The sequence below is a fragment of the Onychomys torridus genome, unplaced genomic scaffold (genome assembly GCF_903995425.1).
Source record: "Onychomys torridus unplaced genomic scaffold, mOncTor1.1, whole genome shotgun sequence".
Lineage (NCBI taxonomy): Eukaryota > Metazoa > Chordata > Mammalia > Rodentia > Cricetidae > Onychomys > Onychomys torridus.
Window position 1 is genome coordinate 133088 of NW_023411189.1, and position 27950 is coordinate 161037.

The 27950-nt window shown below is 36.3% G+C and overlaps 1 long non-coding RNA gene across 2 annotated transcripts; it reads left to right on the forward strand.

Moving 5' to 3' along the window:
• The first annotated feature begins 9605 nt into the window (after positions 1-9605).
• Positions 9606-17905, forward strand: LOC118575007. Of its 2 annotated transcripts, XR_004943833.1 has the most exons (5): positions 9606-9636; positions 13037-13147; positions 15523-15624; positions 15764-15926; positions 16620-17905. It is a non-coding gene; the product is annotated as an uncharacterized LOC118575007 (long non-coding RNA). The 2 variants fall into 2 exon arrangements; XR_004943832.1 differs by having other exon boundaries at positions 15764-17905.
• Positions 17906-27950: the final 10045 nt, after the last annotated feature.

Sequence of the window (27950 nt, forward strand, 5' to 3'; positions counted from 1 at the left end):
TGGTGGCACATGCCTTTAATTCCAGCACTTGGGAGGTAGAGGCAGGCAGATCTTTGTGAGTTCAAGGCCAGCCTGGTCTACAGCACGAGATCCAAGAAGGCACAAAGCTACACAGAGAAACCCTGTCTTGAAAAAAAAAAAGAACCATGTTCCAATTTATCTGTCTCTAGTCTCTGGATTGTAGGCAAACTCCTAAATAGTATTGAACTTTTTAGATGTACTGAAAAGAAAGTGATACCAGGCTTTCTCTGAGTTCTGATTTGACAAAGCCAAAACATCCAGTGGAGACCACCTGAGTTGTTTAAGAGGAAAAGTGTGGTCTCTATGTAGGAAACCTTCCATGAACCCTGGATCCTTTGATTAGGTTTACTTCTTTATCCAGAATCACAGGGCTCTTCATAGTTTGTCCTTGTTTTCCATAGAGTTCTCAAGTGGAGCCATGATAATGCTTCAAAGCTTTATTGTCACAGTCCTCGTGTACAGTTGGTAACATGTACCTTTACCTGTTTGTGGTCTCTAAAAGGATTGGGATCTATGATCTCACAAAAGAAGAATGATGTATCAGAGTCAGGGTCTATTTACCTGTATCTGGTAGATGGCTGCATTAACGTAGCAGATATTCATTTACAACTGCCCCTTCGTCACTCTAACTACCTTCTCAACTGATGCTCTCCTAGACTATGTGCTCACCCATAGGGATACTTTATTCCATAGGCTTCAGATAGAGGAACAACACAGGTACCTGGCTTAACTCAAAATGTAACTTGTACTGGTAAAAGGAAGCATTTTCAGAACAGCTCCTATCAGCAATGCAGGGTCTAATGAGATTGAGGTTCCACCACTCCCCTGTAGGCTCTGGAGAACCTGAAGGAGTCAAGCACTAGGACTCTTAAGTCAAGCCGGTGTATCTTTAGCTCATATGGTAATTCTATTCTATATTCTTGATTTTTATAATAAAAGGGATGTGTAGTGTCTGCTTTCACTGTTCTACTATTCGTGACACTAGTTTTCCACATAAGCCACCACCTTCTCAGCCTTCTTCTGGCCTGATATAAACAGCTCACGTGGCCAGACATGACAAATTATTATTATTTTAGTGGCAGACTGTGCTTGCAAATATCTGTATGTAATGCCATAGGTCTTTCTATCCTGATCATCTTTGGGACTATGCATACTTTTTTTTTTCATTTGATAACTCACCAACCTGAGTGCTTTAGGCCTCTCCTTGATTAAATTCCACCTATATTCTACAAAAGTACTACTTATTAAAACTTTGAAATATCAGCTTCATGAACTTGTAGAGGAATCTAATAGGGAATGTGGATATCAGTAGGAAATTGATGTTGTAAATGTGAGGTGTAGTAGGCAAAAAGCTGTGGACTGAATGCAGGCTTGAGCACAACTCTGAAACTTTGCTGGCACAGCTATAAAGAACCAGTTTTCTTAGCTGTCCTAAACTCAGTGCCAAGACACAGGTGTGAAGTTCACATGGTTAGCAATTGTTTCTGGGAAAGATCTAGAAGCTCCTTATCATGATACCATAACATAAATGTGATAGTCACCTAATGCAAACCTTTGCCAGAGTGACAATCCTGGACCTTTAAACCTGTCTTGTAATGAGAAGATAATTATAAATATTTACCTTGGACTTTTAAATATTATGTTTTTCAGAAGTATCTTTTACATCATTCACCTGACAGCATGGGGAGTTCAGCTGTGACAGTTTCCAAGGATCATACAACCTTGGTTTGTTTACTATTTTCCTGCACATATAGAAGAGCAGGAAGGGTCAGAAGACTGTACAATTGCACAGCTTATCCCTCTCTTCTATTTTATACAGCTCTGCTCTGAGCCTTAAGGGACTCAGAGAGGAAGCAGAGCACATAGTACAGGGAAATCTTGGGACTGAGGCTCTATCTATGCCATTATAGGAAAGTAGTCAGTCCTGCTAGGAAAGAGAGTCTGCTGTAGCATTTGGTTGAGAGTACACACACTGCAATAATTATCATGTAATCTATGTGGTGTTAGTAAGCACAATAACATTATAGATTTCCCAGAGCTTATCTTGGTGGAATTGTAAATAGGTTTGCTCTTTTGAACATATTGAGCATGAGCAGTAAGTATAGTTTACATCTCTCTCCAAATGAAGGTGTGTTTGTCCTCTTGTGGTAGTTGGGAGCATAATCCAAAACTAAAGACAAACTTTTGAATCCAATAATATTGTTCTTGATACAGAGAATAAGACAAATTGTAGGCAGGCCTTTCTGTTCTGCCAGCTATGTCCCAAATAACCACATAGAGACTTAATATTAATTATAAATGCTCAGCTGACAGGTTAGGCATGTTTTTAGCTACCTCTTAAAACTTAAAATAACCCATTTCTATTAATCTATGGGCTGTCTTGAGGCATATATATATATATATATATATATATATATATATATATATATATATATCCCATTTGGCTCACTCTGCATCTCATGACATCTCTCTGATTCTGCCTTTCTTCTCCCCAAAATTCTTTCTTCCTTGAACATCTTGCCTAGCCATCAGCCAATCAACTTTTTATTAACAATGAGAGCAATTTGTTTTCCCATTACATGGAAAGCTAATTCCACAGCAAAAATAATTGAATCAAAGTTGTATGAGGGAGCACACATTGCATAGGAAATATGTATATGATTGCATGACTGTACAGAGCTTTATGGCGTAGTTGCCCAGTCATAAATAGTACAAGGATGTAATGAAACATCTCTAAGGTGAAACTATGTTGTCAGGGCATATCTGTAGGTGAAATTACAGTATAGTGGTCTTTTTATCACTCATGTATTATGTCAGGCATTATGGTTTTTGTGGATTCATAGTCAGCTCTGGGACTGGCCTATCTGAGGCATAACTCTCAGCTGACAGCTGCAGAGGAAACATGGTTACTACTACTGATAATGAGAGATATATCCCTGTGTCAGTTGTCAGGGGTGAGACTGCAGGTGTAAGCTGTGGATTGAAGCAAGAAAGAGATTTGAGGCTAGGCTTTTGCATTCACCTCTCACATAGGGAGCAAATTGGATAAAAAAGGAGAAATGATAGTGTTGGATTCTTGGCTTGTTTGTGTGAGAAAATGGGAAGAGAGCACAGATTATAGCAATAACATACATCAGTGCTTGTGATACCCAAAACTGGAAACCATGGGAAGAATCATGTATTAAATAGGAAGCACATGATCTCTAAAAATAAAAAGTTACCACGTGAGCACTGCTTTTATACAATGGAAAATCTATGAGACAGCACTTAGCCACAGGTATTATTTAGGATCAAATGTGTGATACAATGATAATCAAAGATAATTCAACATAGAAAATTCTTGTGTTATAAATAAGCTTTAAAGAAGTAAACAAGACTCTCTCACAAGCTGAATTGTGTTGCTGTGCCTCAAGGTGGCACACAAGATCAATCATAGGGCTGTGGAAGCATAGAAACTGAGAAATGTAACTACTTATTCCCCCTTGACTCATAGACTGCATAAACTCTTGTAGAAAAAAGCACATCATTCTCTGATGGAGTGGTATATCTGAGCCAGTAGGGATACTTGTGTATCAGAAGATTTTCCTGTGTCCTATCGGGTCCACAGCTGCTCAGATTCAAGTAAAAACACAGAGGCTTATATTAATCAAAACTGCTCAGCCATTAGCTCTGGCCTACCACTGAATAGCTCTTACACTTGAACTCAGCCCATTTCTGTTAATCTATATGTTGCCACATTTTTCCTGGCTTTACCTCTGTGCCAATTCATGTTTTTCCCTGGATGGCGGGCTGGCATCTCCTGACTCAATCTTCCTCTTCCCAGAATTTTCCTTGTCTGCTTTTCCTGCCTATATTTCCTGCTTGGCTACTTTCCAATCAGCATTTTATTAAACCAGTGTACTAAAGCATTATCATAGAGCATTTCCCCTTTTCTGTTAATTAAAAAGGAAACTTTAAACTTTAACATTGTAAAATTCTATATAACAATAGTTATCAATAATAATTACAGTTCCAATGTCTAGTCTATTTGTATTTGGCAAAATTAAACAAAATGTTCTATCCTATATTTGTGAGTCTAAAGTTTCATATCTATCTTATCTCTTACCATAACCAAAGAAAATTACATTTATATAGTCTTCAACTACATCAAAGACCTAGAAGGATACAATATTATCTAAGTAAACAGGAAATGCATTGTAAGCAACTTTCAAATCTAGAATGACAGAGACAGCAGCCTGCCTGGGTAGTTATCCAAAGTTCTTCTGCAGCCTTGGGGCATCCATTTTCAGTCCATAGGTCTAGTCTCTCAGTCACTTTTCTCTGTGTCCTGTAGAGTGTCTGGCAGTTTCTTCTGTGAAGCATGAACCTGAAGGACCATCTTGCCTTGCAAAGTTCAGTGGTCACCTTTCTATGGGTCCTGCATGTCCAAGTCCATACAACACTTCGTAAAGCAGTCCAGGCAAGAACAGTTTCTTGTCCAAATGGCTGGTTGTGTCAAGAAGAATATAAACTCCATATGGTGTGTCTTTGACACTCATCCTCCTCTCTGAAGTAAATCAATCCTGCCAGGAACAAATGTGTTTCACTGTTGAGAAAATCTAAGTTTTAAAAACATTTTAAATGCCATACTCTGTAGGTCTTTGAAGTGTTTGAAGATTATCGACCTAATGGAATTATATCTATGTATATCTAGAAAAGTTAACATGACTGTAAGTTTTACTATCATGGAAGATGAATTATTAATCTGTATTTCTTAATTATTCATTATAATTTAAATGAGTTAAATAATCATAATACCTTAAACAAGAGAATATATATATATATATATATATATATATATATATAAATTAACCTTACATTTGTATCAATAAACTAAAATCTACACCAATGTAAAACATTTTAAACAAGTTGCTCTTTAAAAGTAGGTTCAAGAACCCACCCTTTTATCCTATCATATCTATATCCTATATTTCCATATCATACTTTTCCATGAACAGTGAAGCCCCCATGGACATCAGAAGCCAATCAACAGTAGAGGTGGAGGGAGCACTCTTCTGAGGGAACTAAGTATGAGTAAAGCTATGGATGATGCCCAGTTGATTGTGTTCCTAGTGCTGTGTTCACAGCAAGTGTTAAGACTGTCATGGACATTTAGTGGCTTTAGTGAACTTTATGTTCAGCAAAATATTTAAAAGATTGAAAGTCCTTTACATTGTTAAGTGACATAGACCACTATGTAAAGAGTGTCTATCTAGTGGTATTGCATCTTGGAGGATACAGGAAAATGTACAAGCAGAGGGAGAGGTCTATTTTGTGCACTAGAAGGAAAGTAGCCAAGATTTGTGTTGAGGCAGAGTTACCAAGGAAAAATACTGAAACAAAGCATAATTTTGTGGTAAAGAACTGGAAGACTTTAAATTCCCATTAGAACTTCACTGATAAAATTCTATAATAAGGCCATGTAAGTGAAGATAATTAAGTCTATTCTTGATGTGTGGAATTATGCTTCCAGATTAATATGTTTTTTCCCTCTCTTGTATTAAAAGGTATGCTGCTAAGAGGATGTTTTGCACAGTTTGGGCTTCCAGCAGCAGCCAGGTATGCTGGCTGGAGAGTCAACAGACTCTACTACACCCACAGTGGCAACCCTTAGGCTCTCTGATGGCTCAGGTCATGCTAAAATGTGCAGTCCACTCGTTCTAGTGGGTTTTTTGTTTGTTTTTTGTTTTTGTAAGTAGTGATGATATGCTAGTGAGCATGCAGTCTTAATTTGATCATTCTTATGTACTCATATGTGTGCTTGCTTAAAAACAGCAGGCCTTACCATCTATGAGGAGTGTATGCAGTTGAGTTGGGGACAGGGGGGCGGAGCAGGAGAAGGGGAGGGAGAGTGAACAGGAGTTGGTATGTAAAAGGAAAGAAAAACAATTTTAATTACAAAATAATAAAAATAATATCCCATCAGGTCCTTTCAGAGACTCCATTTTTTTTTTTGAGACAGGGTTTCTCTGTGTTGTTTTTGTGCCTGTCCTGGATCTCGCTCTGTAGACCAGGCTGGCCTTGAACTCACAGAGATTCATCTGCTCTGCCTCGCAAGTTCTGGATTTAAAAGCATGTGCCAATCTCCTCCTGGCCCAGAGACTCCGTTTTTATAACAACCTGCTGTGTGACTTTTATAGCTTAGAAAGTTATTGCTTCTGGATCATGTGGAAGTTCTAAAGAAATACTGCACCATCAATTCATGAAATCAGTACAAAGCATGTCATTTGGGAGAGATGATGGGCATAGTGATGGGAAAACTTTTGATGGAGTTGGGTCTGAATTAGAGGATGTATGGATTATTGATATTTTCCTTCATTTAATCATGGTATCATACTTACTGATAAAGTGTATAATTAAATAAGTATTGAAGTGCTAAAACTTACTATGGAGGAGCAGTGGTCACTCACTCCATTAATCACCGCACTTTTGATACCAAGGCAGGCAGATCTCTGAGTCTGAGGCCAGCCTGGTATACAGAATGAGTTCAAGAACAGCCAAGGCTACACAGGGAAATCTTGGTTTGAAATCTACTTTCCCTATAAATGAGCAAAAACAAAAACCCTATTATATCATATTTTGAGGTCTGTTATTCATTTTTAAACAAAAATGTGTTTAGTATTGAATTATATATTGTGACAGAAGAATTAATATTAGAAAATACTACGGGTAGTTTGTCCACATCTGTGACCATTTTAGTGATTACACATATCATTCAGACCTCAAATTATACCAAGAATCAGGCACTCTTACCATTTCATTACCTAATTCTCAACCTGAGATGAGTTAAGTAATAAGTGAATAGAGGAACACTGGATGTTTCTGTTCTGTCCCCATGGTCTTTCCTTACGCTTAGCGCATTTTCTCTGTTGTGAATCTGCCTTCTGTGAATTAAAGAATTTCCTTTTGGGAGGATATTTCTTAGACTAGGGGCATTGCATTTACTTACACTATTAAAGAAGCTCATTAACTTAGTAGTTTGAAATGGCTTCTTAAAATTGCCTCATTTACATACATAGTAAATAACTATGGTGATAGTGGGGTCTGTCCAGTGGAGCTGCTGGCTGTCATGGTATAGAATATCTGGCTTGGCACAAGTCCCGAGTCATTGCTGCTGCTGGGTTGACCTTTTGGTGATGCATGGGCATGAATTCCATCTGTCACCCCAATAAGCTCACTGGTTCACCATATGGAAGTTTAGAGCAATTTTCTTTTAATTTTATTGATGCCCTGTCCTAGATGAATGGACCTTTCTTCATGTCTCTCTAGGGAATGATAAATTGCAGGAAAGTATATCAAGGTGCAGTTCATTTTTTCTATATTTTTAAAAATTATTTCTTTAATTTTTGAGCTAATAATTATATAACAATATATATATATATATTATATAAATGATAATATAATTACATATTTACATTTACTCCTATTCTTTCTTCCTCCATATACTTCTATACAAACCTCCTTGCTCTCCTGCAAATTCATGTCCTTTTAAAACATTATTTGATGTTACATGCACCTAACTATATGAATGTACATGTATATTTCTAAATAAAATATATACCCTGGTAGGTCTGTCTAATGTTACTATTTTATGTTTTCAGAGCTGACCAGTTAATATGTCATAACTGTGTGTGTGTGTGTGTGTGTGTGTGTGTGTGTGTGTGTACTTGTTTTGGTAAAATGTTTTTTTTTTTCATTTTTAAATCTTGTGAATGAGATATATTTTCTCCAGTATAATTTGTTTTACCTCATATGAAAGAAAAGGTTTTAGTATTTTGCGCATGGCTATCAACACATATTTGTCCAACATTCATGGGAAACTGAAGCTGGCACCTGTGTTCCTCAGATTTTCAGACGTGTATTCTTCAGTTAATTAATTGATACCAGGCTTCCTCTTAATCTTTCTCTACTGCCTGGATCTTTAGGAACTTTTCATTGCTGCACTATCACGTGCCAGGGTAAGTGGAAACACACCAAGCTATCCCAAACTGCCAGAGAGGGCTTAGAGAATACTTACCTCTTTTTAAATAAAATCTATGGCTGCACACCTCAGAATGTATTTTTTTTATTAAAACTTCAGAGAATAATTTTAAGACCTATGATCTTTGTGTTTTTAATATTATACCCAAGTTTCTGTATCTGTTTTTTTATTTAACAGTATTTCTCCAGCAATGTTTATCAAGCCTGTGTAAACACATCAAGGTTTCCCCATTCAGAAGAGAAGACAGAAAGGACATTGATCTCTTTTTTAATAAAATCTGTGGCTGTGCATCTCAGAAATTATTATTCTATTAATTCCTTAGATATTTTTTGTGTGTTTTCAAGACAGGGCTTCCCTGTGTAGCTTTGAAGCCTGTTCTTGAACTCTCTTTGTAGCACAGGCTAGTCTCGAACTCACTGAGATCCATGTGCCTCTGCCTCCTAAGTGCTGGGATTAAAGGCACGTACCACCACCATCTGGCTAGAGTGATTATTTTTAAGACATATGCTCTTTTTATGTTTTAAAAATTATACCTATGTTTTGGATATGATCTGCTTTTTTTATTTAACCATATTTTAAAAAATGACATTATAATAAAATTGCATGATTTTCCCCTTTCCTTTCTCCTTTCCAAATACACCTATATAACGCTCTTGGTTCACATTTAAATTTATTGCCTCTTTGTCATTGTTTTTACACATACATGCACACACATACACTCCTAAAGATATAAATTAAATAAAATTAACTATGTGTGTTATGTTGTAGCTTGGAAGTTTTCCTGGCCCCACCCCATGGTACCACAGTTGCTCAGACCCAAGTAAACACACAGAGGCTTATAGTAACTAAAACTGCTCAGCCATTATCTCAGGCTTACTACTGACTAGCTCTTACACTTAAACTCAGACCATTTCTGTTAATCTATATATCATCACGTGTTCTGTGACTTTACCTGTGTGACATTACATGCTGTTCCCGGGATGGCAGGCTAGCATCTCCTGATTCAGTCTTCCTCTTCCCAGAATTCTCCTTGTCTGCATATCCCACCTATACTTCCTGTTTGCCTACTGGCCAATCAGCAATTTATTAAACTAGTGTACAAAACATTATCACACACCATTTCCCCTTTTCTGTTTAATTAAAAAAGGAAAGTTTTAACTTTATCATAGTAAAATTACATATAACAAAACTGTTATTGAGGAAGAATTATAGTTATAATATCTAGTCTATATTTTCTAAGTTTTAATTATTTATCCTATATTTGTGAGTCTAAAGTTTCATATCTATTGTATTTCTTATCATAATTATAAAAAGCATAATTATAACTATCTAGTCTTCAACTACATCAAAGACCTCAGAAGGATACAATATTATCTAAGTAAACAGGAAGTGCATTTCAAGCAACTTTAAGAAAATCTAGAATGACCGAGACAGCTGCCTGCCTAGGCAGTCATCCAAATTTCCTCTGTACCATTGGGGCATCCATTTCAGCCCATAGGTCTAGTCTCTCAGTCATTTTTCTTCTATATCCTGTAGAATGTCTGGCAGTTTCTTCTGTGAAGCAGGAACTTGAAGGACCATCTCGCCTTGCAAAGGTCAGTGGTCACCTTTCTATGGATCCTGCATGTCCAGTCCTTACAACACTTTGTAAAGCAGTCCAGGCAAGAACAGCTTCTTTTCTAATATTTGCTAAGTTTTAAGTAGAGAAATGTATAAGAAAAAAGTTAAAATGACAAGTATTTAATATTTCTCTACATAAAACTCAGTAAATATTAGACAATTTTCTGTTAACTGGAACTAATATGAGGAGATGAGAATGTGTGAGAATTTGTTTAGGAAATACAGAAAACAGTATCACTTCAAGTAATTAAAGAGTTGTGTGTCTAGAGTATATTGGGTATATTAGCACACAAGTGAGCTGTAAGGCAAATGATAAATAAGTGTCCAAGAAATTATAGCTCATTGTGAGAAACAATATTTCAAGTGACACTGGTTTAAAAAATTAGCAGAATTCCATGTTAGAACTCAGTATCCTCCTACTTGTTTCTATTTTCTCCTAAGACATAAATAAGTGCTAACATGAAAAAGAATTTTAATAGCTAGTAATGCAATGTTGTCTTCTGCAGACACAAATATTGTATGTCTCCATTATGTATACTATATTCTTGGTACTGTTACTTTGAATTATGACTCCTTTATACCCTTAGGGTAAATAATATCCAATAATCCTCAAGTGTGACAAGTTAAACTTGCTAAGGAAATTTCCCAACTACAAACTTTCTGATCTGCTATTTCATCTTCCTACAAACTATGCACATGTATTTAGTGTTACTTTTTATTTATATCTAAATCTATTGATTCACAAGATAAATATTGACCTGATCTTGCCTTTACCTCAATTTATATATACTTCTTAACCCAATAAATCTAGAAACTGATCTGACAACAGTAATATTAGTTGAATTTTTAAATAGCAGCTTTGCTGTGAAGTAATAATTCAGTATTTTATAATTTCTGCCTCAGATAAATAAAAAATACATTGTAACTCACCAAAAAAGAGAACAGTTTCTTGCTCAAAGGGCTATTTTTGCCAAGAAGTAGATAAACTCCATATGCAATGTCTTTTACTCCCATCTTTCTGTCTGAAGTAAATTGGTGCTGTCAGGAGCAGATGTGTCTCATTGTCCAGAAAGTCTAAGTTTTTAAAACATTTTAAATATTTTAAATGCTATATTCTGTACATCTTTGAAGTGTTTGAAGATTACCTACCTAATTGAAATATATCTAAGTATACCTAGAAAACTTCACTAACATGACTATAAGTTTGATTATCATAGATGATAAATTATTAATCTATATTTTTCAACTATACATTGCAATTTCAAATAAGTTGCACAAACAAAATACTTTAAACAAGAGTAGAAACATACATACAGTATAACAAAATTAACTTTAAATTTGTATCAATAATCTAAAATCCATAGCAATTTAAAACATTTCAAACAAGTTGTTGTTCTTTAAAAGTAGATTCAATAATCTACCCTTTCATTTTATCATATCTATATCCTATATTTTCTATCATATCCTCCTTTCTTCTTTTAAAAAGAGATTGACTATGACCAATAACAATTTGTAACCAACAAACAAAGACAAACCTCCATAATCCATTTTTGAGAATGTGGGCATAGTTTTCTAGGCCACTTCTTGCTGAAAGAGAGCACTGGTAATCTTATGGGGACACAAAGAAAGTTTTAGGATTATGGCCAAGTCCTGACTGGAGTAGTCTGTGAAGTTGTATTCTCTGAGCCAGTTGCCTTGAAGCTGATTATGGATGTTGGATGATCTGGGCCATAGTGTCACTGAGACTTTTCAGGAGGTCTTGGCTGATCAAACCTATAGCCTCTTGCTTCCTGTGGAAACAAAAGCAGAGCCTCCTTTCCAAAGCAACATATCCTTAGATCCAAATTTTGAAGTCAATATAAAGCTTAATTTAGCATCCTTTACAATCAAATGTCTTTCTGCAGTTAAAAATATCAAAGACAACACAATCGAGATTCTCAGTGTAATATCCATGTTAATGTGGCTTATTTTTATATTACGTTTACTGTCTCTTTAAAGACTTTTTAAAAAAAATATTTCTTTATATAACTATGTATATTCATTTTTTTCTGTATTCTAAGCCTACATACCTTTTTACACATACTGTAAACCATTTAAAGTTTTGTTCCATCTGAATCTGCCTTACTGTGAACCTATTTCTTTAAATTATAGCATTACTAGGACTGAAATGGCAGCATTGTCTGCTGGCTCCACCCACCTCAGCTTCCCAACATGGCAGAACTATGTTTGCTGCCAGTTCTGGGAACCAGACTCACTGCTAATTATGGGAAGCAGTGGATCTATGCTTCCATTCAGCAATGTGTAGCCCAGAAACAACTTTTTTTCCATACTAGCAAAAGCTAAATCTGTCACAAAGCAGTGTACTGTGCAGCTTAGAGATGCTGTTGTGTACCTTGGAGGAAATCCACTATGCTGCACTCAAGCCCACATACCACTACAAATCCGCCATACTGTATGTAGGTCACAAATGGCCTGATAGATACAACTGGGAAGCTGTTTTTAGTTCTGTTTTAGTATCTTTTTTTAAAGCTTTCTCAGGTCTTAGGCCCCCACATTTTGGTGCCATTTCATGCTAGAAGTTTCTCTGGTCCTCCATGGGCCCTGCATTCTTGTAGCCTGCTTATAAAATAATCACACAGTATTATCCCACAATATTATGTTAGTTAAAAATCTATGAGGTTGGGGATTTAGCTCAGTGGTAGAGTGCTTGCCTAGCAAGCAAAAGGCCCTTGGTTCTGTCCTCAGCTCTGAAAAAAAAGACAAAATAACAAAAACGACCAAAAAAAAAAATCTAATTTTATTGTGTTATCCAATTACAACAGAATACTTGTGAAGCTTTTTACCTAGTATATCTTTTGGCAATTTATAATATGAGTTAAATAATTATAAGTAAATGATATTTTTGAGTCCTTATGTCAAATAATTTTATATTTATAATTATATATGTGTGTGTGTGTGTGTGTGTGTGTGTGTGTGTGTGTGTGTGTGTGTTGTGTCAGATTCCAGTAAGTTTTAAAAACAGGAAGTATGAGTAGAATGCTCCTATCTTGTTCTTATTTTCAGGACAAATTCATCAATATTGGATTTCCTGTGGTTGTGAACAAATTTTAGAATATTTTTTTTAACACTTTGAGAAAATAATTACACATATGAAGATTTTCTGTATGCCCACTCTGCCTCATATCTATATTGCTTGTAAATACTGCATTCATAATAACATTAAAACTACTTCTCTAGGAATTTAGGACTTTCTAAATTTTATGTGGATCTTACTAATCATATGACAATGATTTTCTGTTTAAGAATACATGTTTTACTATTTCTCACCATTCATTCCTAAACATTTTCCTTTTTTATTTTATGATTCTGATGTAGTGTCTGACAAGCTTGCTCATGATACTCTACAGACTCAGGCTCACAGGAAGTAGTTCTCCACAAATTCTGAGAAGGTTTCACTGAAGACATGGTTATCACACCTAGCTGGTGGTATTTTAAATCTTGGTGTTTTTCCCCTTTCCTTTTCAATCACTAGTTTTATACATGTAAAATTCAATTACATTTTTATGTTTTCATGTATTAGAATATTTGCTGGCCATATTTTCAAATTCATATATTGTGTGTATGTCTTACAATTTTCATAGAAATCACATGATGTTCTTTCCAAATAGACATTGCTTATGTTTCTTGCCATAGAAACATTGACTGCTCATTTTATCCAGTAATTGCCCTGAGGACAAGGTCTAGCAAATGTTCTGTGAAGTGGCATCTTCTTGTACCTTTTCCTTTCTAATTTTTGGGAAAGTACTGAAACTTTTAGGATTCTGGGTATTACCTCAATTTAAATTCATAAAATTCCAGTTTAATGCATGACTTGATTTGTTTAGTCTTTTCTTTTTGGATTAGTCTTTCTTAATATACACATTGTTTTTATTCTTTTATATGAGTTTTGGTCATTTTCATGCCAGTGCTCCTCTCTATTCTGGTGAAACTGTTTTCCAAGTCCCTATGCTATATTCTTTTCTTTTTTATTTTAAAATATGAGAATTTAGTACAAAACTTGTGTATTTACATAATATCAACATCACTGTCTCTCAAACTCTTACTGAATATTCCTCACTCCACTCTCAAATTCATTACTTCTTAATTAATTATTATTGTTGCATATATGCACAATAAACATATATACATATTAGTATATAAATAAATCCTGCTGAATTAATTTGTTCCTCCTTGCTCTATATCATTCTGTAGATATAATGACAATAATGGTAATGCAGTTAGGTATTATAATGTTTTATGAAAGTGGTGGTATGGGAGCTTAAGTTTCATGGACTTTTTAAGGAGGACTTGAGTTCAATTATGTAGATATTAGTTATTGATAAGATATGTAAGCTAGTGGTGCACCTTTAGGGAAATCTAGCCATGTTAGTCATTGTCATGCAAAGGTATCATAACTAAATTGGACAATTAATACTTTTATTCACAAACAGCTTTCCTAAAACCTACCTGGTCTTTGAAAGCTGATCCCTAGTTACCAGGGTTTTATGAAGTTCCTGTTTAAATCTTTATACTTCCATAACAATAATGCAATGTTTCCGCAATATGGACTTAACTTCATCTTCTTGGAAGCAACCAAGGGCAGTTGGAATAGACTATACTCTTGGTAGTTTTCTGGACTCCCTTACCAACAATTTGAAAGGATATATCTCCTGAGTGGCTCTGATGTTCTTCTGAAGTACTCATGGCCACTAGTGGGCAGATTATCTTTCAGAGTGTATTTACTATCTTTTAATCTTTGCACATACTTTATATGTATTAGATAATTTGGAGTGAATATGAAATAATAATTCCTTGTCATTTTTGACCATCCCTAATATTTCAACTTATTTATTTTGTAAATTTTCTTCTTGAATCCTCATAGAACTGCTTTGCAGAAATGACTATTCAGACAATTATTTATTTAATTTATCATATTCTCCATATGGGAAATTTTAATCTCCTTTGAGTAAGCAATACAATTTTCATATCCAACTTTGTATCCATTTGTTTCAATGGTTTTGAAAATTATTGTGTCTTCTTCAAATACCTGAAGTTTTTGAGATTCAGTGATGTTTTAAACTGACACAGACACAGACACACAGATACACAGATACACACACACACACACACAGAGAGAGAGAGAGAGAGAGAGAGAGAGAGAGAGAGAGAGAGAGAGAGAGAGAGAGACATACACACAATTCCATTGTACTGTCAGAATTGTTCCACCAGTCTAATAGGCTGCTGAAATTTAGGATTAATGACAGACTCTGTCTCAATGAATATAAGTTGGAACTGGATGGAGGAAGAGATCTGTGGTTGACCTTGCCTCCACACAATTGGGTATATATGCCAGAACCCTCACAAACCCTTGATCACACACATAAATATATTTAACTATTCATTTTGGAGCACCTGATTTCCTTTCACTACACCATATTTAACTATATACCATATCCAAATGACTTCATGTCAACTAGTTTGACCTAAGTTTTGAAAAATGACTAAATGTTCAAGTTCTCCATCTTTGCTTATCTATCTGAATATTGTGTCAATATTGACTATCTTATGGCATGCCGTTCCTTATGAAGTTTAAATGAATTTGCATAGAGCAAAAAGTAATTTATCTTCATTGTCAATGGGATACATTTAGTTTCTAAATAGCTTTGAGAATTATTGGCTCCTTAAAGTCAGTGAATTGTGACACTTAAAAGTATAAATGCATATTAATAATAATCTTAAATACATGTTTATATCTTTAAGAATACTCATATTTATTTATCCCTGTGTTGTCCTTTAATTTATTTCATTTATTTCTGATACAGAGTCTGACTACTCATGAGGTTGGAACTCAAGCACTAAAGCCATCCTTCCTCCCTACATCCCAAGAAGCTGACACCAGAGGAGTCCACTTCTCTCAGCCTATGGTATTATAAAACCACTTGCTCCCAAGTTTCATTTTGGATAATCATTTGCTCATGTAAACAATTAGATTGAACTGTATATTTTGTTATTATATTCTGCACTAAGTTATTAGACCTAATTATATATTTTTTTTTATTACAGAGTGCTTTACTTCACACAATGTTATGCCCTTTTACAAAAATAGTAAAAGTATTGTCCACCTTCAGCTCCAGACATCTTACAGCCAGATATGTGTGAAATTTATTTTCTTTACTAATTGCTTTGAGGAAACTTTCCAAGACAATGTGAAATGGAGATGATATAGGTGAATGAATATTCTTGGTTACTATTTAACAGATGTACTATCCTTTAAGGATCCATACATGTCCTAATTTCTTACATAATAAGTAATGTTTTCTATATGTTGGAGGGATTTATTTTGATTAACTCTCATTATTTCCAGGTAATTATCATTAGGCTTGTGCATTTATAATTTTCTTTCCTTTTATACTTTTAACTATTTTATTATCAAATAGACCCCAAGGGATGATTTTGAATGTTATTTAGTAGTCCAAATTTTTATATGGCTACTTCATCATAGCTTGTGAAGATTATGGTACAGATTTTGTTTTGCCTCTGAAGAGGCAAACACAGAAACACCCAAACTGTCAGCTTCATCCCAGAGGGAAATGGCATGAAAGGGAACAAATGTACATTCAAAGAAGACATATAATATATACAACCCTCCTTACTGTGATGTCAGAGAGACAGAGGATATAGTGATGAGCTCCCAATTAGATAACAGTTAGATATTATTGATAAGCATGGAATGCATGAACTGCTACAACCCTAGAGAGGCTCACCCAGGAGATCCATTTACAAATGGTTTCCCACACCAAATTTTTAGATATGTGCCTTTACAGTCACCCTGCTTGAGAATTAGATATGAGCAAAGTCTCCAGCTTTAATCAACAGTCTATGTCATGAGAATATGAGTTTCACCTATTGTGTTTATTAGGAAACACCAAATCGGATTCTTGTTTCCAAGACCAAGAGTTGAGTTGGTAGTGGAGTTGGGCCAGATCCAAACATTCATGAATATCAGGATACTTCATCTTCTGTTGTGAGTGAAACACAGGTAATCACTATTCCTGATATTAGGCCAAACAGATTGAACAAGGCAGCATTAGACACAATCTTTAAGTTTTATCAAATACTTTGTAATGCTGTTTCATATTTCCAGGGAAGGTTAGATTTTATTTACATTTGTCTAGTTCTTGACATGGTTTTATTCCAGCATATGTATTCATAAAATCCTGATTTTCTCTCTTTCTCTTCAGTGGATATTTCATGCATATAATGTTACTTGTTCATGTATGTTATACATTTTGCCATTTATTGATGTTTTTCTTGTAGTATATTTTGATCAAATTTTCCTGCTCCCAACTCCACCAAGTTCCTTCTCATCTCCCTGCCCTCCCTAATTCATGTTATTTCTATTCTCTCTCTTAAGGAAAAAAAATAAAATGAAAACAAAGACTAAAGCTAGTAAAACAAAAACTACCACAATAAAATGTGAACACATACTGAAAGCAAGAATTACATTTGGTATTGACCAACAACTCTTGGGCATGGTGTCATCCCTGCAGGGTGGTTCCTATTCTCAGCAACATTCAATTTGAAAATCAGATTGTTTCTTTTCCAACAGATACAAATTGAAAATTGATTCCTGATTAGAACTTTGGGTTCACATGTTTAAATAATGCTGGGATTTATCTAGTTTGAACTTGTGTAAGTCTTTTTTTATAACTATTACTGTAGAAGTTTTTAAAAATATATTCATATATGAAAATAATTTAAATGCAGTCACCATATATAAAGGAGACAATTCCCCAACTAGACATATTATGCCACAAATCCTTTAGCAGCAGTAATTGGTTAAATCTTGTTGCCATATTAGCTCTAAAATTTATGGCATACCCTTATTAATTATTATGGTATAATGCAGTTATGTATCCTTAACTACTGATTGCTGAGTCTATTAGTTGATTCTCTTATATTTTTGTTTAGGGCTGATGTCTTGAGACTTAATAACTCATCAAGGGACTTGTCCCAGAAGAAGACTGATTCTCTGTCTTAACATTCATTAATTCCCTATAGCTCTTCAGCTAGTATTGAAGCCTGTGAGATTTCTGACAATCACGATGTCATGAGAACTTGTTGAGTCATTTTGTTAATCTTCTTTAGACATCTCTATTGTTGAGATTTTGTGGCTGCATCTTCCATATTATAAATAAAAGACACTTTCTCACAGCAATCAAGTCTGCTTTACTGACCAGAAATATTATAAAACACCCGGATGTGACTTGGAGCCACAAAGTCTCTAATACCCTGTGTAGGGACAAGATTTGCAAAATGATGACACTCAAGCAACTTGATAACATCATGAAGTTTACTTAGAAGTTTTGTAGCAGACATAGGAGACTCTCTACCATTTTACTGGTATAAGAAATTCTACAATGGACAGTATTGGAAAATAGATTGTTCTTCAGTCCTTTGACAGATGCTTGGGCCGTGTGTGGTATGGATTGTTGTCTGTGATTCTTTTCCTACTCCATATTTAGGGTTCACATGGGAACAACAGACAGTTTTTGTTTTGTTTTCTAAGATTGCTTCCAATATTCAGAAAACTAAAATAGATACTTGAGGAGCTCAGAATAAACCTTCAGGGAAGTGTTAGAAGATTATAGGGTTGGACGTTTACACAGGTGAGCTGCCTTGTGGTCCTTTAACAATATTTGGTGTGTCACTTTTCCATTTAAATCAAATATGCCAGGTTGGGGAGTTTGCTCAGTTAGTAATATGCTTGCCTTGCAGATATGAGCACCTGAATTTTATTTATAGAATATATGTAAAAATCAGGACATAGTAGTATGGATTAGCACTGACAGGATATGAGGGGAACTGAGAGACAGATCTCTGAATGTTTTTGGCCAGCCAGCCAGACATCTTGGTAAATTCTAGTCCTTTGAGAAGGATTGCCTCAAATGAGCTAGAGTTGGTAGATATCTACATCTTAATAGTATTTAGTGGCATGAGAGAACATTTGAACTCATCAACTCTCAACACTAAGACTATATGCATATGACTTGTGCCATATCAAACCAGCTTATATCCCACCATGGCTGGAGGAGGGACTCATGTGGTAATATTTTATTTGTGCATCCTAATAATGCTTATCTGAAGACCCGAGGAAAAGTCAGCAATTATATTAAACATAGAAGTCAGACAATGCTAGCACAGACCTTTGATCCTAACATTCAGGAGGCAGAGATCCACCCTGGGAACAAAGCAAGGAATGGCGGCACATGCCTTTAATCCCAGCACTAACCATAGAGGTCTAGAGGTCTCTACAGACAGACAGTAAGTAACACAGATGGGCAGAAAGAGGAAGTGATATAGCTGGGCACCGAGCAGAAGCAAGATAGCAGGTACAGAAAGGCATATAGGCATGGGTATACAAGAAGTAGTTCTCTATTTGGCTGAGGATTTCTAGCATTAAGAACATGGCTAGCTTCTTTTTGCTTGTCACATCTCTCAGTTTTTACCTCAATATCTGGCTCCATGTTTTTTTTTATTAAGAAGACTCTTTAGCAATTTGTCTTACAGACTCATGAATTTCCTCTCCCATCTGAGTAGGTAATGGCAGTGGATAGGCTGCTAAAGATGGGAATGTCAGGTTTCATAATGCATCTTTGACCTGTAAGGCTACCCATTCATATTGCCTCTCATTCATGTACATGTATGCACCACTAAATTGCTTCATTTGGTATAAAGAAGAGAGAGAGTGAGTACATGAAGTTGAGATAAAATAGTGATACTAGGGATAGGGGATGATTTTGAAAAATAAAATATATATAAACAGTGAATAAAATATTTCAAAATATTTTTCATGCAGTCTTTCCTGATCATGGTCTGCCCCTCATCCCTCAGGTCCTCCTCATCTCCCCACCCATCCAACTCCATGACTTCTTTCTCTTTTCAGAAAAGAAGTAGGCAAACTGGAAGACAAACAATCCAGGAAAGGATAAAAACAGAAAGAGTAAAGAAAATCAAAAGAACAAGTGATAGAAAAGCTCATATACATGCAGAGACATATGGGCTCAAAGAATGCTCATAAAAATAAGTTTAGAACCCATAATATATAAGCAACACAACAGTAGTGTAAAATGCACAAAAATATAAACAAACAATATCCAGACAAAGCACAGTGTGAAAAATTTCTCCAAATACAATTCCATTCATTTTGAGTTGGCAATCTATTGCTGGGCATGGGGCCTGCCATTAGTGTAGTTTGGTTTCCCAGTGAGACTGCAGTGGAGAAATCTAATTTTTTTCTTTGTAAGTGGTTTTCAGTTGGAGACCTGTACATTCCTGTGCTTGCTGTCATATACTCTATGAGTTAATATGTGGGTCAATCTTGTTGTATGTGGAAAGCCTTGTATGCTTTGTGTTGTCCATCTATATTGGATCTTAATTGATAATTCTAAAATATCCCTTAAAGTATTTCTTTACAATTATGACATTTTAATAAACTCCGTGCTAATTTGGAATGTTGTTTGATCAGGACTGCAAACTACATGTCTTTAATTGAATCCAAGTAGCTTGTTAAATGACATTCTAATAGAAATAAAGTGTTATAACTTGTGAATATAATCCTAGTATTTGGGAAAATTGACACATGGGTATTGCATGCTATAATTGGCATTTAAAATTTTTTAGCCCGTACACCTAGTTTTTATAAAAAAAAATCCTTGTGGTCTCATATTATCAGGATCCAGTTGCATATGACTACATGGGAGGAGTGACTGAACAGCAGGAAAAGGTCTAATGACCCTGTCTATTTTCATTTTTTTGAAGGTATATCAACAAGTTCAGCTGTGATTATTTTAAGCAGCCACAGCTAGAGTTCTGAATAAGGAAATTGTTTAGTTTAGAAGATATAATGCAACATCACTATAATAAAAGCAGGTCAAATCCAAAGTACATTCATAGAGTAATATAATAAATTAATACTACTTGTATACTTAATGTTAAACATTTTAGGCCTTGTAAGTTCAGATAAACCTTACCAAAAAACATAAGGTATTCTTTATGACTTAGGCAGCTTATAGATAGATTTTTGTTTGCTTGAGGTTTTTTTTTTTTTTTTGGTTTGGTTGTCTTTTGTCTTCATCATAATCATAATTAAATTCATGATTACATCATCTAACAGAGTTTAACTAAGGGATACCTGTTAAAAATAAGATGCCGGAGTCATTATTGAGACATTTTAATAGAGATTTCTCTTATCCTTTATGTGTATGAATATACAGATTGTTTGTTTTATTATATACACCTTCATACCATGAGATAACTAATATTGACATCTATTTGAAATAGTTTACCTCAAAACAATCCTCAAGCACATGTGGTGTTTTCCTGAGCTGTTCATATGTTCACCTTTTTCCTGTCACAGGACCAGGAAACAATTATCTTTCTGGGTTGGAAAGCAAAATTCAGTTTTCATTCTAGACCTGGTAATGGTTCATGTGGATAATCATGCTAATGCTGAATTGCTCCCTATCCCGTGTTTGGATCTTTGGCCCACGCACTATCAATTGCCAAGTATAGGCATCTGAGGGTATACTGTCAGTGGAAAGTGGAAACTTGTTCAAATTTCTCTGTTGTTATAGCTTTTGTGGCATGAAGGCCAACTTAGAAGTAGTCTGAAGATTTCTGATATACTGAAAAGAAAGTGATACTAAGCCTGTTTAAATTCAAGATGGACATGGCCTGAGATTAAATTGGAAGCCAATTAAGTGAGTTAAGATTGCAAAGTCTTGTCTCCATGGAGGAACCCTTAATTGTGTGCTAGAAGCAATGAGGACATTTTTACAATAATTACATGGCTACTGGAAACTCATCATTGTTCATCCTTAGAGATTTTAAGAAGAGAAGCACGATTATGTTTTCTCAGGAGTTATCAGCAAAGTCACAGCATGTAATTGGAAACATGTGCATTCCCCCACCAGTAGACTCCATATACTTTGAGACCTATGAGTTCCTCTGGAGCATCATGTTTAGTATGAGCAGAGTACAACATGAGCAGGTTGTTACTCTCTTGGAGATGATAGAGCTCTGGCTCTTCTACACACTTGTGCACCTTTCCCAATTTAGGCTCTCTCATTTCCAATTTTGTCTCCAATGTTCTCTATTGGTCTTTTGAAAGAAATCAGAGGCCCTAGAGTTCTTCAAGATGATGGGTGAGAAGGAAAGGGCATGGCAAGAAAATCAACTCTAGGGCCTGACACTACGTTACAGTTCTAGAAGGCTTTCCTAACTACATAGTGTTTTGGGTTTCCTTTGCAACACTGGAACTGTCAAACCACAGGCCAATAAATTTGCTCTACATAAAGGTGTTTTAAGGATGCCTCTAGCCAAGTGCTCTTAGCTCTAAGATAGCTAAAATTGTGTTTCTCTAGTTAATTTGCAGTAGCTCAGAACTAGATCCAGACCAACTCCCTCCAGTAAAACCACCAAGAAACAAAGAAAATTCATCCTTACACATTTGGGAAGTCAGAAATGTTAGGAATCCACTGACTCTTAGTGCCTACTCTTTTTGCCTACCAACTGTAATCTTGCTTTTGTTTTTATTTACTTATTTGAGATGGAATGTTCTCTCTGTCCATTCCATCTGCTCTGCTTTTTGCTTCATCATTTGCTAGGCACTCCCAACTGTAGTTTTTACTTTCCAGTTGCTTAACAATCTTAACATTCATGTTTTCTAGATTCTAGTTACATGTGGTAAGTTACTGACTTTGCTTATTTTCTTAATTACAGATTTTAAATGAAAGACAAATCAAAAGAGTCAAAGGAAACATTTACTCCAGAGAGATGTTTAAAATATGGCTCTTTCATAGGCAAGGCAAGATTAGGAATTCTTTAAGGTTACATCAATTAAAGCATCACAGGAATAAGATATAGTAATCTGAAGAGGCCTGGTTTTTTCATGTTATCTAATGAGAGAGCAGAGTAGAGAGGTACCCATGTTTATGTCAATAAAATTTCTTTAAGGTGCTCCAGAATGGGAGATAAACAAGATCTGAAAGATGTTCCACTGTCTTTTATTGTTTTACAGATGGTTGGTTATCAGCAAAGTCTTCTAGACTATGTATATAACCATTGCTTACCATTTAAGATATTTTTAATGCACAGACCTTATATAGAGGAACACTGCTTTTGCCTAGCTTATGTAAAAAAAAATAGTTTGTAGTTGGTTAAAGGAAATATTGTCAGAACAGCTCCTAGAAACATTAGCTATAGGTTCAAAGAATCCTGTAGGGTCAGGAGAACATGAAGCGGTCAAGCACCATGGCTATGAAGTCAGACTCTTTATTTGAGCATCTGCAGTGATTCTTCTTTTAGGTTCTTGCTTTCATTGATTAATAGGGATACATAGTGTCTAATTTCACTGATATTTTGTTCTTGGCACTACTTTGTTGCTGAAAGTTTTCCCAGTCACTTCCCTGGCTTCCATGGCCCTGCAGTCACAGCAGACCCAAGTTAATAAACAGAGGCTTATATTAATTAAAACTGCTTGGCCATTAGCTCAGGCCTACCACTGACTAGCTCTTACACTTAAACTCAGCCCATTTCTGTTAATCTGTATGTCACCACATGTTCCGTAGCTTTACCTATGTGCCATTACATGCTGCTCCCTGGATAGCAGGTTGGCATATCCCCACTCAGTGTTACTCTTCCAAGAATTCTCCTTGTCTGCTTATCCTGCCTATACTTTTGCCTGGCTACTGGCCATTCAGCATTTTATTTATAATCTAATCAGAGAAATACATTCACAGCATACAAGACATTCCAGAGCACTAATTTTTCTCCTTGGATACCATCCCCTTAGATTTACTCTGGCCTGGTCCTTATGGCTTGAGATTCTCCAGATATACAAGGATTTTTTAATGTATTATATTTGTGTATTAATTTTACAAATCAGCCATGGGTTCCCCTGTCCTCCCCCTCCCACCCCCACTTCCCCCCAGCCCCTTCCCTCCATTCCCATCTCCTCCAGGGCCAAGACTGCCCTGGGGATTCATTTAAACCTCCTGGATTCAGTACAGGCAGGTCTAGTCCCCTCCTTCCAGGCTGAGCAAAGTGTCCCTGTGTAAGCCCAAGGTTCCAAACAGCCAGCTCATGCACTAAGGACAGGTCTTTGTCCCAAACAGTTCAAGCTATTCAGTTGTCTCACTTATCCAGAGGGCCTGCTCCAGCTGGGTCTCCACAGCCTTTGGTTCATAATTCATGTGCTTCCATTTGTTTGGCATTTGTCTCTGTGCTTTTCCAATCTTGGTCTGAACAATTCATAATCTTACAGTCCCCCTCTTTCTTGACAATTGGACTCCTGGAGCTCCACCTGGGGCCTGATACTAGTGGAAGAATGTGTTGATGTAGATGTTTACATGTGATGCTATAGATCTGTCCATATTGATAATCCTTGGGACTATAATCTCTTTTTCTACCAAGTAGTACTCCCCTTCTACCCCTTGTGATGTTTTCAGGCTACTCTTTGTTGAAGTTCCTTTCTGTTAGTGAGTGCTTCCTATGTAGAGTCTACTAGTTCCAACCATGAAACCTTGGCTATGTTATTATGTATTGAAACACATTTGGGAAGGTGGATATTAACAGGAAGTTCATGTTAAGACATTTTCAGAATATAAAATAAATAGGAATGTCCACAAACCAGATATTTCTTGTTTCTAAGACCTTGAGGACTATATTGAAAGAACCCGATAGCTGCATGCAACCATTTTCTGTTGGTTGTCCATACAGTCAGTTGCCAATTTAAAGCTGTCAAGCTTATGGAGGCAGCAGTTTGCCTCTGGGAAAGACTTCCCACCTATTCATCCAGGGAGCAGATAACAATGTGATGAACAGCAAATGTCAACCTGTAATGAAGGTATAGACCTGGCTGTTAGTTGGGCTTAATAACGGCATATAATGGCTTTCTCCAAATATATGTCTTGCACAGAAGTATTTTCTAAGCCATATAACTAATTTGCCACCACTTGATGCAACTCTGCCAGAAGTGAACCTAGCCTGTTGGAAAGGCTAGAGTATATAGACCAAGGAAGATGAAGTACTACGGGAAAGCTATCATCCCTGCCAGGAAAATAATTTTGTTGCAACTTTGGGTGGCATTACCTACACTCCTGCAAGTATCCCATTGCATGTGATCTTTGAGTAAATGTGAAACATCATTGGTTCCCTGAGAGTAAAATTTTGTGGAAATGTTAATTAGTTTCCCATTGGGATCTCAATAGAAGTTGTAGATGTTTAAATATCTATCCATCAGAAGGAATATTATCTATTATCAGCACATTGGGGCAGTTTGAAGGATACAAGGAAACTACAGGTGGCATTGGGAAGAGCAATGATGTTGTTCTTGATATGGGGAAGAAGACAACTAACTGAAGAAATTTGCATAAATTTGTGGAGATTACAGACAGAGTTTTATAATTGTTTTTCCCTTGTAAGTCAGTAGGAGGGTAGCTGAAGAGACATCAGCAATATAGAGTGCTGTGAGATATGTTGCTAAGGCAAAGCCACTTGGACCATGAATGTAAGTTAGGGAAACAACAGGATAACAGTCTTTTTCTGTTGGTATGTGGGGACAGGCGTGATTGAGAGGTGTGTGACTGGTTTCTGCCTGGGAATGACATATAATTGTCAGAAGCATCAGTGAGTGGCTGTGGAGACAACATGGTTACTGTTGTGCCTAATGTGAGGTGCATCTCTTGGTGCATGTCAGCTCTGAGTAATACTTCTGGTGTAATGTAGGAACTGCAGCAGGAAAGATCTGGGAAGCCAACAATTTGATATTGGTTTTCAGTACAGTAGGAATATTGGACAAAAGAAAAGCCAGTGTCTTCTATTGAACTTTTGTCTATGGGGGGGCAAAGGTTAAGAGGGCTCAGATTAGATCAGCAAAACAGAACATCATCTACCACCCCCAAATCTGAAATCCATCGGAATCCTGTAGTGATGCGAATGGAGTGCCATAGAAAAAGCAAAAGATACAACTTGAGTCCTGTTTTCAATAAAAGAAAAATGGAAAATCCATGAGTTGGAAAGCAGACATTGCTTTTCATTACATTCATATATCTGAGGAAAGAATCATCAAAGAAAATTCAGTGCTGAAATTGCTAGAATTACAGAAAAGCTTTAGCAAGCAAAGAACTAATTTTTCACAGCCTGCCATGTTTCTTCCCTGGATATGGAGACAAAACAATTGAGTGTGTAAGCTGTGGAGGCAGAGAACCTGAGCAACATGGCCACACATCTCCCTTTGTACATAGGGTACATAAACTGAGGTAGTAGAAGTCTAACTAGTCCCTGATGAATGTCTCATATGAGCCACAAGAAACACTGATACATCACTGGAGAAGTCCCCATGGGTATTGAAGATGATGGGGAGAGACGGGAAGAAAACTACTGAAAGCATTAAGTACAGTGAAAGAAATGACTTACTTCTGGTTGATTGAGACCGATAGTACAGTGTTCGCCACTGATGTAAGGAAGGCATGGACCCACCCAAGAATCTTGAAGCTGGCTTTGGTGGGTCCAGATCTTTATAAACTTAGAAAGTACTTGGCAGGTATAAGTAATTTATACCAGCCTGCAAAGATTTTCTGTAACATGAGATTGCATTCTGGAGGGGGGGAAGAGAAGGGATAAGCAGAGTAACCTTAGGTGAGGTACATAAAGGCAAATTTTGTGTTATGTTCAAGTTCCTACTCAAAACAATTGAAGAGAGCAAGTATTTTTGTATGACTTTAAATGCAGACTAGACTTCATATCCACTTATGAGTGAGCACATACAAAGTTTGTCTTTCTGGGTCTGGATTACCTCAATCAGAATGATTTATTTTCTAGTTGCATCCATTTGCCTGCAAATTCGGTGATATCATTGATTTTTTTGTTTGTTTGTTTTGTTTTGTTTTGTTTTTTTGTTTTTTTCTGCTGAGTAATACTCTATTGTGTAAATGTACCACATTTTCTTTATCTATTCTTTGGTTGAGGGGCATGTAGGTTGTTTCCAGGTTTTGGCTATTATGAATAACTCTGCTATGAACAGAGTTGAGCAAAGGACACTGTGGTTTGATTGAGCATCCTTTGGGTATATACCCAAGATTAGTATAGCTGGGTCTTGAGGGAGGTTGATTCTCAATTTTCTGAGAAACAACCAAAGTGGCTGTACAAGTTTGCACTCCCACCAGCAGTGGAAGAGTGTTCCAATTACTCCATTCCTCTCCAATATAAGCTGTCATCAGTGTTTTTGACCTTAGCCATTCAGACAGGTGTACGATGGTATCTCAAAGTCATTTTGATTTGCATTTCCCTGATTGATGAAGAGGTTGAACAATTCTTTAAGTTTATCTCACCCATTTGAGATTCTTCTGTTGAAAATTTTCTGTTGAAATCTGTACCACATTTTTAATTGGGTTATTTGCTACTTTGGTGCCTAGTTTCTTGAGTTATTTATATATTTTGGAGGTCATTTCTCTGTCAGATGTGGGGTTCATGAAGTTATTGTTCCATTCTCTAAGCTGCCATTTTGTCTTACAGATCCTTTACCTTATAGAAGCTTTTCAGTTTCAGGAGGTCCATTGTCAATCTCAGTGTCTGAGAGGCTAGGTAATAAGGAAGGCCCAAAGAGAGGCACATGTATTTCCCTCAGAAGGGGAAATAGAAGAGATCTCTATTTCTTTATGACTGCTTGTGTCTGGGAGAGTGCTAGTGAGACAGAGAAAACTTCGGACAAAAGAATTATTATTATTATTTTTATTTTTTGTTTTGGAGGGGGTCCCTGAGTGAGTAGGTGGGGGGAGGAGAGGGTCACCTGGTGAGGTAGGTGGGGAGAAGAAGGTGTCCCAGGACCAGGAAAGTTAGGAGATCCAGTACATCTGCATGAATTCAAGCTGGTTTCTGTGGCTTAGGGCATTTTTTTCTTCTTTTACCTGAGTGCTTAATTAGGAGTGGGAACCAGGAAGGGAAATCTTGAGTTGGGACCTCACTGTTCTGTAGTTGGTGGCAGGTCAGTGGGTCCTGGTATCCTCTGGAACTTAAGAGAGCAGGGCCTTGTCTGTGTGACTGTATATGAAGAGAGGTTTTTCTGGGGTGGAGGTGAAGTGAAAAGCTTCAGATGGGACAGGTGATTCCAGTGAGGAAAGCCCTCGAGCTTAGCAGCTGTGGGGGTTACAAGAATTACCTTGAAGGGTCCCTGCCATTTAAGAGAAAA